Source organism: Pteropus alecto, unplaced genomic scaffold (assembly GCF_000325575.1).
Source record: "Pteropus alecto unplaced genomic scaffold, ASM32557v1 scaffold63, whole genome shotgun sequence".
NCBI lineage: Eukaryota > Metazoa > Chordata > Mammalia > Chiroptera > Pteropodidae > Pteropus > Pteropus alecto.
The window spans coordinates 2,472,344-2,490,356 of record NW_006434897.1 but is presented as its reverse complement, the minus strand read 5'-3'; the positions used below and the strand labels follow the sequence as shown (position 1 = coordinate 2,490,356).

The window sequence follows — 18,013 nt, the reverse complement described above, 5'->3', positions numbered from 1 at the left end:
ACCATACTAATATAAATAATTGTGTAAATAGTGGGGAAAGGACAGGGTTTCCTTAAAAAATAATTCTAATTTCTCTAATTTTCAATAAGGAAACAAACTGGAAAATAACCTGTAGAACACCGCAATGATAATTGTTGGATACAAATTCATCACATGGATACTAAAATTAGTGGGTAAAATATGAGGAGAAATAGGATATTTTCATAGTCTTAAAAATATCTCCCCCAGGACATGTAATATTGAAGAAGAGAACAGTAACTTTGTAGTGGAAATGCCTGCCAGGCAACATCCTAGCCAAGCAATTAAGGTTAATGTCACTGCTAACAGACAGAACAACATCATGGTTGATATTACACTACATTATTTCTGTGGCATTCTTGCCAAAAATTAACCTCAATGTAATGAGAAAACATTTAAGAGAACTCCAAATTAAGGGATAATCTGCAAAGTACCTGATCAGTTCTTCTCAAAAGCATGAAGGCAAAGGACGATTGAGAAATTGGCAAAGAACAGAGTCATCTAAGGGAAATAACACAACTACATGGGATGTGGGATCCTGGTTTGGATCCTATAACAGAAAAAGGACACTAATGAAAAAGCAGAGGAAGTCAAAATAAATCCTGCAGCGTAATTAATATATTATACCAATATTACCATATTGATTTTGGTTATTTTACTATGATACATAAGATGTTAACATTAAGAGAATCTAGCTGAAAGGTGTATGGGAACACAAATACTCTTTCTGAAATTTTTCTGTCAGTCTAAATTTTTCAAAATAAAAATTTATAAAGAGTTAAAAATAATTATTCATGTTATTTAAAAAGCATTCCATAAATGTCTTCTTTTTATAAAATTTCTAAGAAATAGACTGACAATCAGCATACTGTTTCCATATACTCTCTCTTTTCTTACAATGATTGTTATCAAAACTTTAAGTTTCTAAAGATGCTTGGAAAAATTATCTCTGAGTAACTGGACCTTATACTGTTGAAATTTCATATGTGAAAATTCTGTCTTCAATTAATTAATGATGGATATTATTAGTGACATAGAAAAAATAATACATTTTATTATTTATGCGATAAACATATTAGAATCATTTCACAGGCTATATATTTTTTGTTGTTGTTTAGGAGATTTGTAAATATAAATATTACTTTTTAAATGTAGTGAAAAAGTAACTAATTTCTTTATTAGAAAATAAACTGAAGTGTCTAAAAATAGTTTGCACAGAAGGCACATGTTAAAAACCTCTACAAATAAAAAAAATCAGGAATCAAGTGAAATAAAATACAGCAAATTGTAAAGGCTATGTAATGAAAACATATTATTTTTTAGATTATAATACTATATATATTAGGAGTTTAATGCAAATACATTTGTGTGGTTTTCATTATACATACCTCTTATTTTTATATTGTCTATTAATGATGTATATTTTGTTATAATAGTAGGTAGAATCTAAGATGGCCTTAAGATTCCAGCCCCTGATGTTTGTTCATGCTCTGTTCCATGTGGGAGGAATCTCTGAATATGATGGGGTAGCACGTGATTTATTTGATAACCAGTTGTCTTACAGTTAATAACAATACAAAATATAGCAATAATAATAATAATAAAAAAATTTTAGAGCTTATCCTGATAGGCCTGACCCAATCAGAAGAGCCTTTAAAAGAGGATAAAACATCAGAGAAATGTGTTCCTACTCGCCTTAAAGTCGAAGGCTCCATGATTTCTACAGATCAAGGAAATCAACTCTGTCAATGACCACCTGAACCCAGAAGGAAGCCTCAGATGAGACCAAGTTGGCCAACATCATGATTGCAGCCATGTGAGTCCCTGAACAGAGGACCCAGCTAATTCTTCTCCAAACTCCTTATCTGCAGAAATTATAATCCTTGATCTAAACAGCTGGGATAAAAAATATTATATTTTAAATATACTTATGTTATTGCCATTCTAGTAATTTGAATTTTCCTAATAGTATTCTCTTTTAGAAATGAAACAGCATTCCTGTTTTCAAAATTATTGAAGGGGCTATTCTAGTATTTATTGTTTCCTCATTTTTATACATTTGTAGTAAAATTATAATGTTGAATTGATATTTATGTGAAGGAATATACAGTCACAAAAACAGTATTTTTATAGATAGAAGAGCTTTATGTAGACAATTATAAATATTACTATTTCCAAAGATAGATACATTCTATACACAGATACTTGACAGCTAATATATCTGTGTATATTATATACATTCCAGTTTAATCCATACAAACAGACCAAAATTTAAAGACATAATTTTAAATGATTGAATAAGATTTCTATCATTTTGAGATGATAAATTTTAAGGATGATTAAACTATGCCAAGAACTGTGAAGGATCTGAGATTTTACTCTACTTATTAAGTAATAAGTGAACCAAACATTTTCACAAATGCTGGCAGAAGGCACACTCCCGGGTCAGAGACAGAGGACTTTTATTACTCGAGGGAGAGCAGTACCTAGAGAATCAGTATTTTCTTGAGGCTCTTTCCTAAGCCCAATTCCCCCAAAGTGATTGAAGGATGTGTGTAACATCAGGAAACGAAGTGGGTTATGTTATAGGAGAGGCCTGATCTTAGAGAAATTGAGCTGTTTTTTTTTTTTTTTTAAATGGCCAGTCAGTATGCTTTTTTTGCAGGGAGAAAAAAAAAAAAAAAACGATCTCAAGTTTTCAAGACCATAAGCCATAAAGAAGATACTGCCTCTTCCAAGGCTGACTGGTATACGAACAAGCATTCTTGAAAAGATACTAAAAAAGAAAGGCATTCAGTATGTCTGCTTACAAACCCTACAGAAATGTTTTAGACTCATGGAAAATTGTTTTTCAATATACTTTTATGAATTGCAGTATTTATCACATCATCATATTTACTTTGTAAAGAAGAAAAGAAGATGCATCCAGTTTTTCATCATTTATGAAATGAGCATTCCTAATTATTGTTTGTTTTATAAATTTGTTGCTGGTATTGATTGTATCCTCTAAGTTTCTGTTTGTTATTTTTTAAATGAAGCTCAACCAAGGCTGCATCTCAGCTTTACTGCTTATGTTTTTGTCAACATTTATTTGCCAGAACTTTATGTAGTAAATCCCAGTGACAGCAGCTGTGAACCCTCTGCAGTGGATCAGGAGCTTTGCAGTAGGTAGATTTTTCAAAATTTGAAAATTTCAAGAGTCTTGTACCTAATGTTCGGAAAAAAATTTATGCCTTACCAATATAATTCTTCATATTAGTAATAGTAAACAATGAAGTTTTTCTATGGTCCACATAAAATTAAAAAACTTCTTTCCATAGTAAATATGTGTCTTTCCATGACTAAGTTCAAAAAGTCATATCACACCTGTGAGCAAAGGGCTATAATGAGTTTAATGAGATGATATCAGTATTTGTGTTAACATACCATAATTCTGTAATAGCAACTGCCTGTACTGAAAATTGAGGTTTCACTACATGTTTTCTATTGTCTTAGAAAAAAGGTTAACATAACCAATAAAACATTTTCATTGTTTTCTCTAGCTCTATTTATCCATTCATTTACTGATTATTTGTTGAGCCCCTATAATCAGTTTGTAGCAACTGTCCTAGACCTTACTCATAAATGTATAAAAATCATCACAGCAAACCAATATGGCTCTCAGAATAAATATCTAGTCCAAAAAGTGAGACAATTATATATTAAAATACATTATTTTGTTTCATAAAATTGGACATATAATATGAAAAAAATTAAGTTTGGCTCAAGTTGTGATCTAATGTTTTGAGATATAACTGATTCCAAATTTTAAGTTCAATAATCATGATGTGATTGCTTTCTTTTCTACTACTGTAAACATTCTTAAAAGTGTATGTTTGCAAATAAGTACAAGACATAAATAATACAGTAATAGCATAAATAATCGAATCATTACAATATTGGTGGAAATATATAGAAAAAAGATAAATACTTTAGATCAGTGCTGTCTAATAACATAGCCTCTAAACTCATGTGGATAAATTTAAATTAATAAAAATTAAATAAAATTTAAAAATTAGTTCCTCAACCAAACTTGCCATATTTCAAGTGCACAATAGCTGCATGGGACACCACAGAGAACATTTTCAACAGCACAGAAAGTTCTACTGAACAGCATTGCTCCAGATAGGATATATAGTGTTCTTCAAGAGTTTCTAAAACAATATTACATCAAGATGAAGTTAAATAAATGCCTGATTATTCTGAGAATATATTTTACAGTGTATTCATGCATTTAATTTCATAAATTACATTGAGGTCATTACTACAGTTTAACTGCATATCAGGGAGCTATGAACACATTTTATTTATAATGTTTCAACTTTTTCAGGCTATGGCTCATCTGGTAGACTACTGAAAGGAGCCCAAAGGACCCATTTATTCCTTTCTCACAAAAACATATATCTATGATAAACTATATTAGTATTCTGACAAATTTCATATTTTCCCCAAATTTCTCTAATTGAAAATGATCTAACTCAAAGAGAGAACTACCACTAGACAACAGAAGTTAAATGATAGATGAGAAAATAAAAGGTCTAAAAATCAGTAGTGTCCATTTACGAAAAAAAATCTAAGCTTTTAAAATGAATTTCAGTTTTATATATATGTATTATATATACATATAGGCTATACATATATATTTGTATGTAGATTATATATGCAAAATATAATTTATTTTTATAGTATGTGTTTGGAAAATAACATCAATATTACTTATTAAAATGTCAAGGACTGTCCTGAAGGAAAAATAAATTTTTCACTATTTGCGAAATATTTTACAAATGCAGTAATACAGTAACAACTAACAGTTCTTTAATTTCTACTGTGTGACAGACTCTGTACTATGAGCTTTATATTAAATATCTCCTTAATAATATATATGTACCTCTACATACCTATGGATGATCTTAACTCCCTTGGAATCCTTATATGTACAAGAAATATCTATTTCACCAAAAAACGAGTAATAAAAACTAAAAGTTTTTAACTGGAACAGTTTAGAAAAACATAGAAATATATGTGGTATTTTAATAATTCTATTTGGATATGCAAACAAGTTAATCCAATTATATTCATCATTCTAAACTTCAGTACCAAGAACAAGGCTGGGGTCATCACTCTGCTCAACTTCAAAGTATGTTACAAAGCGACAATAATCAAAACTTCATGGTATTGATGGCAAAACAGACACACAGACCAGTGGAACAGAATCAAGAGTCCAGAAATAAACCCATGTTTATATGGGCAAACAATTTTCAACAAAAGAGCCAAAAACATACAGTGGAGAAAAGAAAGCCTCTTCAATAAATGGTGCTGGAAAAACTGGAAAGCCACCTGCAAAAGAATGAAACTAGACTGGTGTCTATCACCACACACCAAAATCAACTCAGAATGGATTAAGTACCTGAATATAAGACCTGAAACAATAAAATGCATAGAAGAAAACATAAAAAACAAACTCATGGACTTAAAGAAGATTTATGAATTTCACATCAAATTCAAGGGAAGTAAAAGCAAAAATAAATTAATGGGACTCCATCAAACTGAAAAGCTTCTGCACAGCAAAAGAAACTGTCAACAAGGTAAAGAGACAGCCATCTGAATGGGAAAATATATTTATAAGCAACACCTCTGATAAGGGCCTAATATCCAAAATATACAAAGAACTCATACAACTCAATGACAACAAAAAAAAACAAATGATCCAAACAAAAAATGGGCGGAGGACCTGAACAGACACTTCTCCCAAGAAGACATACAAATTGCCAACAAATATATGAAAAGATGCCCACCTGTTAGAATAGCTATAATCAACAGAACAAGTAATAACAAATGTTGGAGAGGATGCGGAGAAAAAGGAACTCTCATATGCTGCTGGTGGGACTGCAAATTGGTACAGCCACTATGGAAAATGGTATGGAGGTTCCCCCCAAAACTAAGAATTGATCTACTATATGATCCAGCAATCCTTCTACTGAGTATTTACCCAAAGACGTGAAAACATATATCCGAAAAGACATTTGCACACCGATGTTCAAGGGAGCATTATTCATGGTAGCCAAGACATGGAAGCAACTGAAGTGTCCTATTATAGATGATTGGCTAAAGAAGCTGTGGTACATATATACAATGGAATATTACTCAGCCATAAGAAGAGATGAAATACTGCCATTTGCGACAACATGGATGGACCTCAAGATAATCATGCTAAGTGAAATAAACCAGACAGAAAAAACTGAAAACCACATGATATCACTTATATGTGGGAAATAAACCTAAAAGCAACAAACAAACAGGATAGACGAACAGAGACTCAGGGACATGGACAATAGACTAGTGGTTAGCAGAGTGTAAGGGGAGGGAGGAGGTAGATGGGATAAAAGGAGTCAAATATGTGGTGACAGAAAGAAATCTAACTATGGGCAGTGGACACACAAAGCTATATATATATATTTGTCTTACTGTTAAATTGTACACCTGAAATTACTGGATTTTGTTAACCAATGTTGCCATAATAAAAATTAAAAAAAAATAATAAAATACCAACAAAGAGAAAGAGAAATTAGGATATGTTTCTAATACTTCAACCCTTTGAAGAGAAAAAAGAGAAAGGAAAAGTGGCATTTATTAAGCAATTAAGAATATAAATGTGTCATTCAAAAGGCTCAGGAGAAAGGGTCATTGACAATTTTGTCAGAGAAATTTATAGAATGAGATTTAAATACTAAATATCAGGAGATTATCATGGCTTTTTAGTGAACTCATCAATTAAGTTTTCAAAACCAGATTAAATATTAAATAAATAGCCATACAGACTGGCAAGAAATTCTACTGGTAAATAGGAATCTGTTTTATATATAACAAATGTTTTCGAATCTGACAAAAATATATGGGTGGGTTGATGTGTGTGCATGTGCGTGTGTGTGTGTTCATGTATGCATATGGGTATGTACATAAAAGCCATCTATTGTTTTGAATGTCCATCCCATTTTGTTTTTAGCTCTGAGTTTTATGCTCATCACAGTTGATGTCCTAGGGGTGGTGCTCACGCTATAGCAACAGGGTGTCACATTATTTCTCAATAGAGAAGTGGGGAAATAAAAGCATGGATTATGTCTAGCAATTATCATTATCATCAATATCTCCTTTATCATTTCTAACATTAATCAAGTGTTTTATATATGACAGACACTTTGACAGGAACTTTATATATTATCTTATATTTCTTTAATATATCTTATATATATTATCTTATATTTCTTTAATTCTTCAAACAGATCTATGGGCTATGTTCAATTATTGCTCTCATTTTATACAAGGTAAAATTGAGATTACTTATTTATTGTGTTCAGTGTTTGTGGTCTTCCTTCTCCTGCAAGACTGGAAGGCCATTTATCTGCTCTTTTTATTAATCTATCACAATTGCCTAAAACAATACCTGACATTTAGTATGTATTTTTAAAAAGTTGATGAATGAAGAAGATTCATTTGTTTATGCCCTATGATGTTCAATAAAACAAATCAAACAACTTAACTGGCTAATTTCATGTTTATTTCTCTAACAGTTATCACTGATTGGTGCACATGAACCTCTACTACACCTGCTTAAGATCTCTCTTTACATTTACCTAACCCGGTCCTTAGTTTTTCTGTTTATTGAGATCCTTGAATAACATATCAATTTTCAAAAATCAATGTTGAAAATAAACATTATGAACAGCTTTAAAAGTGCTTAAGAAAAGTGGGGAATCAATATCACTGAAAATAGCTCTGGAATGAGCACTAAATATTGACTCTACCTTGACCTTTAGTGTGCTTAAGTATTATTTTATGCCTGAAAATTTGAAAGTGTTAAGTGTAATCTTCCCTTCAAATTATGTCATGTTTTGAACTGAAATCTAGTTCAGAGTGAGGGAAAGGGCAAACTGAATTTCAAGATCTGAGTTTAAGAAGGGAGTTATATGTATTCAATACTCTTGTTATGGGTAGTTTATATCTCTCCAAAATTTATATTTTGAAGTACTATTCCCCAGTACCTCAAAATGTGACTGTATTGGAAATCTGACTGTTACACATGTTAAAATTAGGTCACCATGGAGTAGGATGGGCCCTACCTGAATATAACTAGTATTATTATAAATAAGGGAAATTTGGACACAAACAGCATAGAAGGAGAATGCCACATAAAGCTGAAGGCAGAGATCAAGGTGATGTTTCTATAGGCTAAGGATGACCAAAGATTGCCAGCAAACTGGAAGCTAAGGTAAAGGCATGGACCAGAATCTTCCTCACAGCCCTCAGAAGGAATCAGCCCTGTCGAAAACATCTTAATCTCAGATTTCCAGTGTCCAGAACCATGAGACAATGAATTTGTTATTTAAGTGATCCACTTTGTGTATCTTTGTTACAGTAGCTCTAACAAACTAATATACTAATACTCCTTTCTCAGATTTTGTTGAATTTTTCATAGTTAAGAGTAACTAAATTTTACCACTCAGATAAGATTTATTCTATTAAATATTGAGGCATATGTCAAAATACACATGAATGTCTAAAACAGCCACCAGTTTTCATTGCTTTTTAGATACCAAGTAAATAGTGTTAGATATTCTAACCTTTTGGTTAAAATGTAGTACATTTCAGAACACCAGAAGCACCCATAATTAAATGCATAACTAAAATCATATGTAAAATCTTCCCTTCCTACAAGGTTGGAATTAATCCTACCCTGATCCCCTCCATTAGCAATGATTATTATGATTTATTGGAGTCATTCATTTCGCCAACCACATATAAACAGAAAAATCATAAAAATATCTTCAGGCCAAAATTTATTATACCAATATTTTTTTGAAAGATAACTACTTGATGTATAAATGCAAAAGCTCAGCCTGAATCTGACGTCAGTGCTAATATTTATATATTATGACCCAGTTTATCTATCTGAGTGTCACATTAACCCGCATAGCTTAAGATGCCCCAGTATTACTTCAGAGCAAAATAGTATATACACCACTGAACATTATTATCTCTAAGAGACATAATAATTTCAGGAAATGAACCATTAAATTAGGATTTTGTTATCCCCTTTTTGCTGCATATCCATGTCATTGATTTTCTATGAAATGATGCATAGTACTTTAAGAATAAGAGTAATAGAAAGTTATTTATAGACATATTAAAAGTAGTTTGTTCATAATCATACAGTGAAAAGGTGAGATACAAAATCTATTCAATGTAAGTATAATAACAACTATAGAACATCACCTCTGGCAAAGAAGAGATAAAGGCATAATTTAGGGATAATATATTTCAAGTGTATACATTTATCTCTTCTATATTTAAAACTTTCAAAATTATTCAATATTCATCCAAAAGTTATACTTACTTTCTTTCAGAGACAAATTTATGAGCAAAAAGAAATTATGACCAAATAAGTTCTACATAATATAAGAAATATAGTACCCCTTTATAAGACTCTTAATAATCAAGAAGATTATCAGAAGAAAAAGGCATCAATGTGATTTAACATTAAATTTAGCATATGTTAATTATTGTTGCATTCAAATAAGTGCTGTGAAACAAGAAATATATTGCTAATATATATTGTAGTAACTAAATTATGGCTACTGTCTAAATACTTTGAAAAAATACACAAACCTCAAATCAAAATTTTTAGCCAGTTTAAACATACTGGAACTAATAAGTCTAGAATATTTAAAAATTGTATTTACATTTTCAGCAATCAATGAGAAGATATACATTTTATAATAATGTGAACACCACAAGTAAGATGCAGAAAAAAATGGAATTACATTTTAGACTGGACTTGTAATCCTGTACACACATTGTATTCTAGTCTATATTTCTTATTTTTGAACATTTTGCCCATCTTCCTTCTCAGCTTATTTTGATTTGTGAAGAGATATATATCAGATTTAATACATAACTTTGAAAATTTAGAAATATCAATGTTAGTAGTCCCTATTTATACTATTGTACACATGATTTACAGCAGGATGCACACTTTTGTATCTAGTTTCACAATATTCAACATGTGCTAGTCTTGAGCTCTACATTCTTGCCTTTCTCCCCTCATGCTCACAGGAACACACATTAATGCTGCTACAATATGCTAAGTACATTTGTATGTATTATCTCTAATTCTCACAATGAACTTGCCGTATATGCATTATAATATCCATTTTTTAAATATATGAACTAAAGTTCAGAGAGCACTTAATTGAAACACTCAAAAATCACAGATAGTATTTGGTAAAAATGAGATTCAAACTTTGATTTAAATTTAAATATTTGCACCTCCAGAGTCTGAGTTCTTTCCAACATATATGGCAGCCTTGAAGAGAGTAAAACAGTCATAAAAAAATAATATAAGGCTCAAGGATGTTTATTGAGAAAGAAAATGTCTGGGGCAAACAGAAAAAAGAACACAGATTTTATAATCTTCCACAGCTGTTTTTGAATCTTATTCCTACCATTTATTAAATGCATAGTCTCCAACAAGTTACTTGGAAGCTAAGGCTCAGTAGCTCATCAGAGAGGATCATGAGAATAATATACCTATTCACAAAATTATACTAACAATTAAATTGAAACAGCCATGGCATAATGCCTATCAGAGAAGATAGTCAATCCTTTACTTATTTCTTTCTCAGTAGTTAAGGGATTGATATTAGATATTAGGTCTTATAATAAAGTATCAGAGGGCCAGCACACTTTCTTCTTCCTTCTCACTGCCTCAAGGAGTCACCAATCAAAGGCGCTAAGTTAATGTCTAGTGGGTGGAGATCTGGGTACTAACTTCTGTTCCTAAATTATCTGCAAACAAGCTTTTCCTTCCTCCATTCTCCTGTGGTTACTCCCTGGAAAGCAAGTGCTTTGGAGAGTAATTTAGTATTATCTATCCAAATGTGAGATAGGCACACACTGTGAGTCATTCCATTTCTAGGAATAAATCCAATGGAAACCCTTTCACATATGCCAAAAGGTATATGTACAGATTTATTTACTAGATACAGTTTGTAAGAGAAAAACTATTAGAATTTACATTCATATTTTGATGAATATTTGTTGTCAATTCAACATCACCTTTCATCCACACTCTCTCCTCTAATACAGGGGAAGAGCCAGCAGATTGTGCCAGTGAAAATCACTTGAATGAGATTTGGGCTGTGAAACAGTAAGATAAGCCATTATTCTCTGGCACTGCTGAGGACAGGCACAAGGGCATTGGCAGACAGCGGGCTGGACTTGGGGTTTTGCCAACAGCTTTCAGGCATCCTCCTGAGGATTAAACACTTTTGTACCACTGGCAGCACAGATCTGCAGCATCAGCTCACCTGCTCTGCCTGCACTTCCAGATATCGTGATAGAGAACCCGGGGTCTCTCTAACATTTGTTCCCCTTGCCCTTCCAACCATTGCATAAGCCTCTAATTTTTTATATTAAATGCTTTCTTACTCTAAATAAAGTAGCTTCTATTTTTATGACAGAATTGTGACCGATACATATATATGTTGGGAGATAAATCCTGAGTGTGCCATTTTGTATAACTTCTGAACAAAGCTTATTAACAGCTTTGTGCAAGAATGTTTGGAAAGCTAGTCCAGGGCAGTTAACAGATTGGCGTACTTTCCAGGATCACTTCCCTTCCCCAGAGGCATTCTAGAGTGAGAAAGCCAGGATGTCTCTTCAGAAGAAAGGGCAGATTTGATTTCTGACCAGGGTAATAGAGATGATATTTCCCTGTGGGGCAAAGGTTGGGCAGGTTTGTTAGCAGTTCCCTCATAAAATTAGAGATGTTCCTTCTCTGGGACAAAGAATCCTATGTGCATATATTATCTGGACTCTCTATATTGCCTCTGTGGGACATGGGGGTTCCAGAGGAACCACTGTGAACATGAATGTCATGCTGTTTGTTCTGCTGTGAGTAATAAACTGTCTAGATCCACCTGGGCTCCTTGTTTCCTATCTACCAAACCCATAAAATATGGCAAGCTGGCCTAGTACTTGTTTGCTGTTTTGAAACTGTTTGGCCACTTGGCAATATACTGGAATACCATACGTATTTAAAATTAATAAGATTGATATACAAGATAGAAATTGAGAAGCTGAGATACCCCAGTTAAAATGCAGATATTGTCAAATTGGATCAAGCTGCAAGACCTAACTATATACTGCTTAAAAAAGAAAAATAATTTTAAATATAAAGGTATAAATTGATTAAAAATAAAATGATGAAAGAATATATACCATGCAAATACTAATCAAAAGAAAGTGGGAAAAGCTATATTAATACTAGTCAAAATAGACTTGACAGAACATAAAATTACCATGTATAAAAAGGTTATTTCATATTCAGGAAGGGATCATTGATTCAAGAAACAGAAAAATCTCAAATGTTTTTATACCTATTAAAAGAACTTCAAAATACATAAAGCAAAAACTGATAATAAAAAGCTATAATATAGTCAAAGATACTCAATACTCAATACTGATAGAATAAGTAGACATAAATCCAATAAGAATGTAGAAGAGTGAAACAACACAATCAACCAACTTGGCCCACTGGAAATTTATAGACCACTCCATCCAATAATAGAAAAATATTCATTCTTTTCAAGTTCACATGGAACATTAACTGAGAGACTATATTCAGCACTATAAAACAAATTTTATTAAATTTAAAAACTTCGTCATAGAAAATATGCTCTTTGACCAAATATAGTTAAAATAGAAACTGGTAACAGCAAAGTCCAAAATGTTTGGAAAATAAATAACAGTTTAAAATAACCTATCAGCCCAATAAAAAAATAAAAGAGAAATTAGGAAAATATTTTAACTGCATGAAAATAAAAATATAACATATAAAAATTTGTTGGATTTTTCAAAAACAACACAAGGCAAGATTGAGAGCACTAAACACCTATATTAGAAAAAAAGAAAGGTCCTAAAGAAACACATCTAGTTTCAATCTTATATCACTAGAGAAAGGAGAGCAAATGAAACATAATGTAAGTAAAAGAAAAGAAATAATGTAGATGAGACTAGGAATAAATGTAATAGGTAGCAGAGAACAAGGAGACAAAGTAAATGTAAATAAAGTTGGTTCTTTGACAGAATTAATGCAATTGATAAATCTTTAGCTGGAAGTGGAAAAGGGGAGGGGGTGAGAGGGAGAGAAAGAGATTCAGAGACAAAGAGACAGAGAGAGAGAAACAGAAATAGAGAGAGGCAGGTAGAAAATGCATTTGTCATATTCCAACATTCATTCTTGATTAAAACTCTCAGCAAATCACTCACATAAAGGAACCTCACAACCTGATAAAGGGTATCTACTGAAAAATATACAGCTAACATCATACTTAATGGTAAAAGACAATACTTTTCCACGAAGATTAGGAACAAAACTGAGATGTCTGCTCTTACTAAGATTGTTCATCACAGTATGGAGGTTTCTAGCCTATGAATTAGGCAAGAATAAAATATAAAAGGCATCCATATTGGAAAGAAAGAATTAAAACTTTTATTTACATATGACATAATTGTGTGTTAGAATATCTGAAATTACTAGAATAAGTGACTTTAGAGAGGTTGCAGGATACAAGAAATCATGTTCTCTATATTGGTGACAATCAGAGCTTGAAATAAAATAATGTCATTTACAATAGCAATAAAAATATGAAATGCTTAGTGATAAATCTGATGAAAATGTGAAATACCCGCATTGCTGAGATAAAAAAGACTTAAATGGATATACTATGTTTATGGATAGAAAGACTTTATATTATGAAAATAACAATTCATACCAAATTCATCTATAATTAAATGTAATCAATGTGCTTTTGGCATAAAAACAAGCAAATAAGTCAATAGGATAAAATACAGAGTCCATAAATAGACCCACAAATATATAAAAACTGGTTTTAGAAAAAGGTGCAAAGGTAATTCATTGAAGAAAGAATGGTCTCTCAACAGGTGGTTGTGGAACAACCAAATATCCATATATAGATATGGATATTTATATACATCCATATTATATATAATACACACACACACACACACACACACGGACTTGATACCATATCTCACACTATATACAAAAATTAATTGAAAAAGAATCAAAGATATGACTGTAAAGGCTAAAATTATAACACTTTAAAGAGGAAACCTTGCTGGTGTTGTAGAAACAAGACCAGCGAGAAACCAAGCAGCACTGAAAGTTGCAGAACTCAGGTTTATTACGCCAGTGGTCCCAGAAGAGATAGCGCTCTGAAGATCTGGGCCTCGAGCTCAGGGCTAACCTTACTTTTATAGGGCTTAACAAGCAAAGGCGATACATCTGTTATTTATACAGAACAAGTAAAGGGGAGGGTGAGTCTTCAGTTGATCTCAAGGTCACCCGTCACTTTACCCTATGCAGCAAGCATGTCTATAGATTACAATGTTACCATTTGAGTGGAAAATTCCTTTTCACTGGCACTGGGCTAAGAAAATATTTCTTAGAGACGACAACAAAATCTCAATCAATCTCAATTCTCAATTAGAAAAATTTAATTGGAGTTTATAAAAAATAAAAATTTTTCTTCAAAAAGATACTGCTGAGAGAATGAAAACTCTACAAAATAGAAAAAAAATATTTGTAAAGCATATATCTAATAAATTACATGTACCTAGAATACATAAAGAACTTTAACATCTCAATAAAAATATTTTCTAAAAATGGGCAAAATATTTAAATAGACACTCCACCAAAGAAGATATGCAGATGACAAATAAGCTCAGAAAAAGATGTTCAACAGGAGTAGGAAAATGCAAATTAAAACAACAAAGAAGTCTATGGCCATGCCACCCTGAACAAGCCCGATCCCATCTGAACTCGGAAGCTAAGCAGGGTAGGGCCTGGTTAGTACTTGGATGGGAGACCACCTAGGAAGACCAGATGCTGTAGGCATAAAAAATAAAATAAAATAAGGCGTTGTAAGCTGACAAGGTCCTTGCCATCTGTGAGGTCAACCATGGCTTGCGTAACCTAAAAAAAAGAGCACAGAAAAGAAAAGAAAAAAGAAGTATCTATACATTGACTAGATAGGCTAAAATTAAAAAGGCTGACTGTATCAACTGTTGGCTATGAAATCTCATACACTCCTGGTGGGAATGTAAAATGGTACAACAACTTTGAAAAATAGCTGACAGTTTCTTGAATATTTAAACCTGAGCCTACCATATGATTTCAGTCCTAGGTATTTATCTATACAATGGAACACTAATAAAAAATTATAATGAATGAACTACTGATACACACTGTAGCACAAATGTCAAAATAATTATGTTGAAAAAAAGAAGCCAGACAACAAAAAGTAAGTACTGTATGTTTCCATTTACATAAAGTTTTAAGAAATGCAAACTAACGTATAGCGACATAAAGCACATTAGCAGTTCTTTGGGACTGTGGAAGATGGGACTGGAAGTGGATATTACAAAGAGACAAGAAGATTCTGGGTGATGATGATTATGTTTATTATCTCGATCTTGGTGATGGTATCATGGATGTGTGCCTATGTTAAAACAACAAACTGTATATTTTAAATATATGCAATTTGTTGTATGCCAGTTACTTCTTAATAAAGCTGCATAAATGTTACATATAGCCTCCAAGAAATTAAAATACATGGTGAATATAATTATAAAATAACACAAGTTCAGCTGGGAAGTCATAATATTCACTTAAGTTCAGAATGATTAAAGAGGCATGAATCAGGCAGAATAGATAAACATTTAATTCAACTTCACTTTTGTTTTTCCTATTGTAGGTATATTTTTTTACAGCTCATTTGGAGTCCTGTGAATCTTAATTTCAACTTTACAAAGTCCATGAGTTTATTTGTTAACAAACCAATCAGAAGATAGAATTTACACGTCCATAGAAATAGACATTATATTTTATAAAATTCCTGTATTTGAAATTAGTAATTTAAGAAAATGAACCTTTAGGTCTATACTAACTAGTCATATAAATGACAATGATTAAGAGTAAGTCATAAAAATACTTAAAACTTTTTAATTATAAATTTTTAAATGCCTTATAGAAAATTATTTCTTTATTTGTCTTTCCTTGATGATATCTGAGGTCTCTTATTCAATATTTCAGCCTGTCATTTATCATAAATTCTCTTACTTCTATATTCTGGAAATTTCTTAAAATTATGGTCTCTTCTAAATTGTTACTTTATTTGAAATGATCTTATGAAAGATTTTAATCATTTAATATAGCATATACATTATTTATGCTTTCGAGTCTGTCTCTTTTTGTAAAGAAAAACATGTGCTTTAGCAACTATTTTTACGGGGATATATTCTCACTCTTATCAGCAATGGGAGCATTGAATCCCTTTCTCTTGTTTCTTCAATTTGATTGTACCTGACTGTTACTAGGAACTTTTATAAGCAGTAAATTCTGTACCTAAGCTAGTTATTGAACTGACCTTTAAACTGTCCTAGGAAAAATCAAGTAGACTCATGATCAGGATGTGTTTTACAGCTATATATCATCAATATAGAAATATAGCTTTAAACAATAAATTTAAAATATATATATAACTGTTGGTATTTGTCATAAACTTTAAATCATTATCTAGAACATCTAAATCCTTTATATTTAGTTCACCATAATAAAAATTATGAATAAACTCAAAATATTTAATAACTTTATCAATTGAATAAAATTTCCTTACTGTGTATAATTAACATAAATGCTTATACATATATATTAATTTGCTTTTAACTTTTAAATTTTAATTTATAAATTTGATTTCATTTTTAATGTATTTTAATTTACTTTCTACTAATTTGTAATTTGACTTTAAAAATGGGAAATAGCTTTGTTTTCCAATGTGGGTTTACATATGTGTTATTCAAAGCATGCTCCACAGACCATCAGTATTGGCATCGCCTGAGAGTATATTAGAAATACAAATGCTCAGACCCCACGTACTGAAGCAGAGCCCCTAGCAGTAGGACTCAAGAACCAATCAGTGCTTTACCAAACTCCCCCGCGATGTGCATAGACATTAAATTTGTGAAGCATTAGACTACCTATATGACTATTTAGAAGGTTTTTCTCTCTTTCCTTATGAAATCTGCATGGTAGCCCCCATGGAAGATATGCCCTTCCCGGTATATTCTAATTAAGAATTAAATATCAGATTTCTTATTATTTCTTAACTTTTGAGACATGAATGTTTCAATTCAAAGAGAAAACTCCTAGGTCTGGTTAAAGAGCACAAAGAAAAGTTGTAAGTATTAATACTAAAAACTGAAGTATATTAGTCTCTCACTTCACAATATTTTAAAACATTAATTGAGATCAGAATCAAGAAAAGACTTGACTTCACAATCATTTTATATTCTTAAAGCCAATATATATTTATACATATTTTACTCCTTGGTGAAAAATTAATTATTTTATTGATGTCTGAAAAACCCAAAATAGGAATACAAATTGTGTGAGACCAATTAATTCTAAAGATTTAAAATATATAATAAGTTAACCTGGGGTATATTCTAGTACTTAGAATAAAAATTTTATAAATATATGCAATCTTGCCTTAGTTGATTTAAGTAATATAAATATTTTAGGTGTCTTTCATTATTTACAAATCCTAAGTGTTTCTTACTTCCAGTTTACTTTCAATATAAAACAATTTAGCTGTTAAAATGACTGCTTGAGGCAACGATATTTTCTTTGCCTTTCCATAAAAACTACTGTAGGTTTCAATTTCATCTGACAAATCCCAACCAAGATATTCTACACTTCTGAAACTTCACTATGAACTAAATTCTCTCTATCATATTAAAAATTGCATGATTAAAACTAGTGGATGCAGTCAGGTTTATTTTTAGAATTTACGACAGTAGAATAACCTTATGGATA

At 31.4% G+C, this 18,013-nt stretch overlaps 1 protein-coding gene and 1 non-coding gene across 2 annotated transcripts in view; one reads left to right on the top strand and one right to left on the bottom strand.

Moving 5' to 3' along the window:
- CCSER1 (coiled-coil serine rich protein 1) overlaps positions 1-18,013 on the bottom strand; it is a 1,126,758-nt gene that overhangs the window by 741,762 nt on the left and 366,983 nt on the right. The gene's annotated exons all lie outside the window — the stretch shown is intronic.
- On the top strand, positions 14,916-15,034 carry LOC112478903. Its single transcript, XR_003046003.1, has one exon. It is a non-coding gene; the product is annotated as a 5S ribosomal RNA (ribosomal RNA).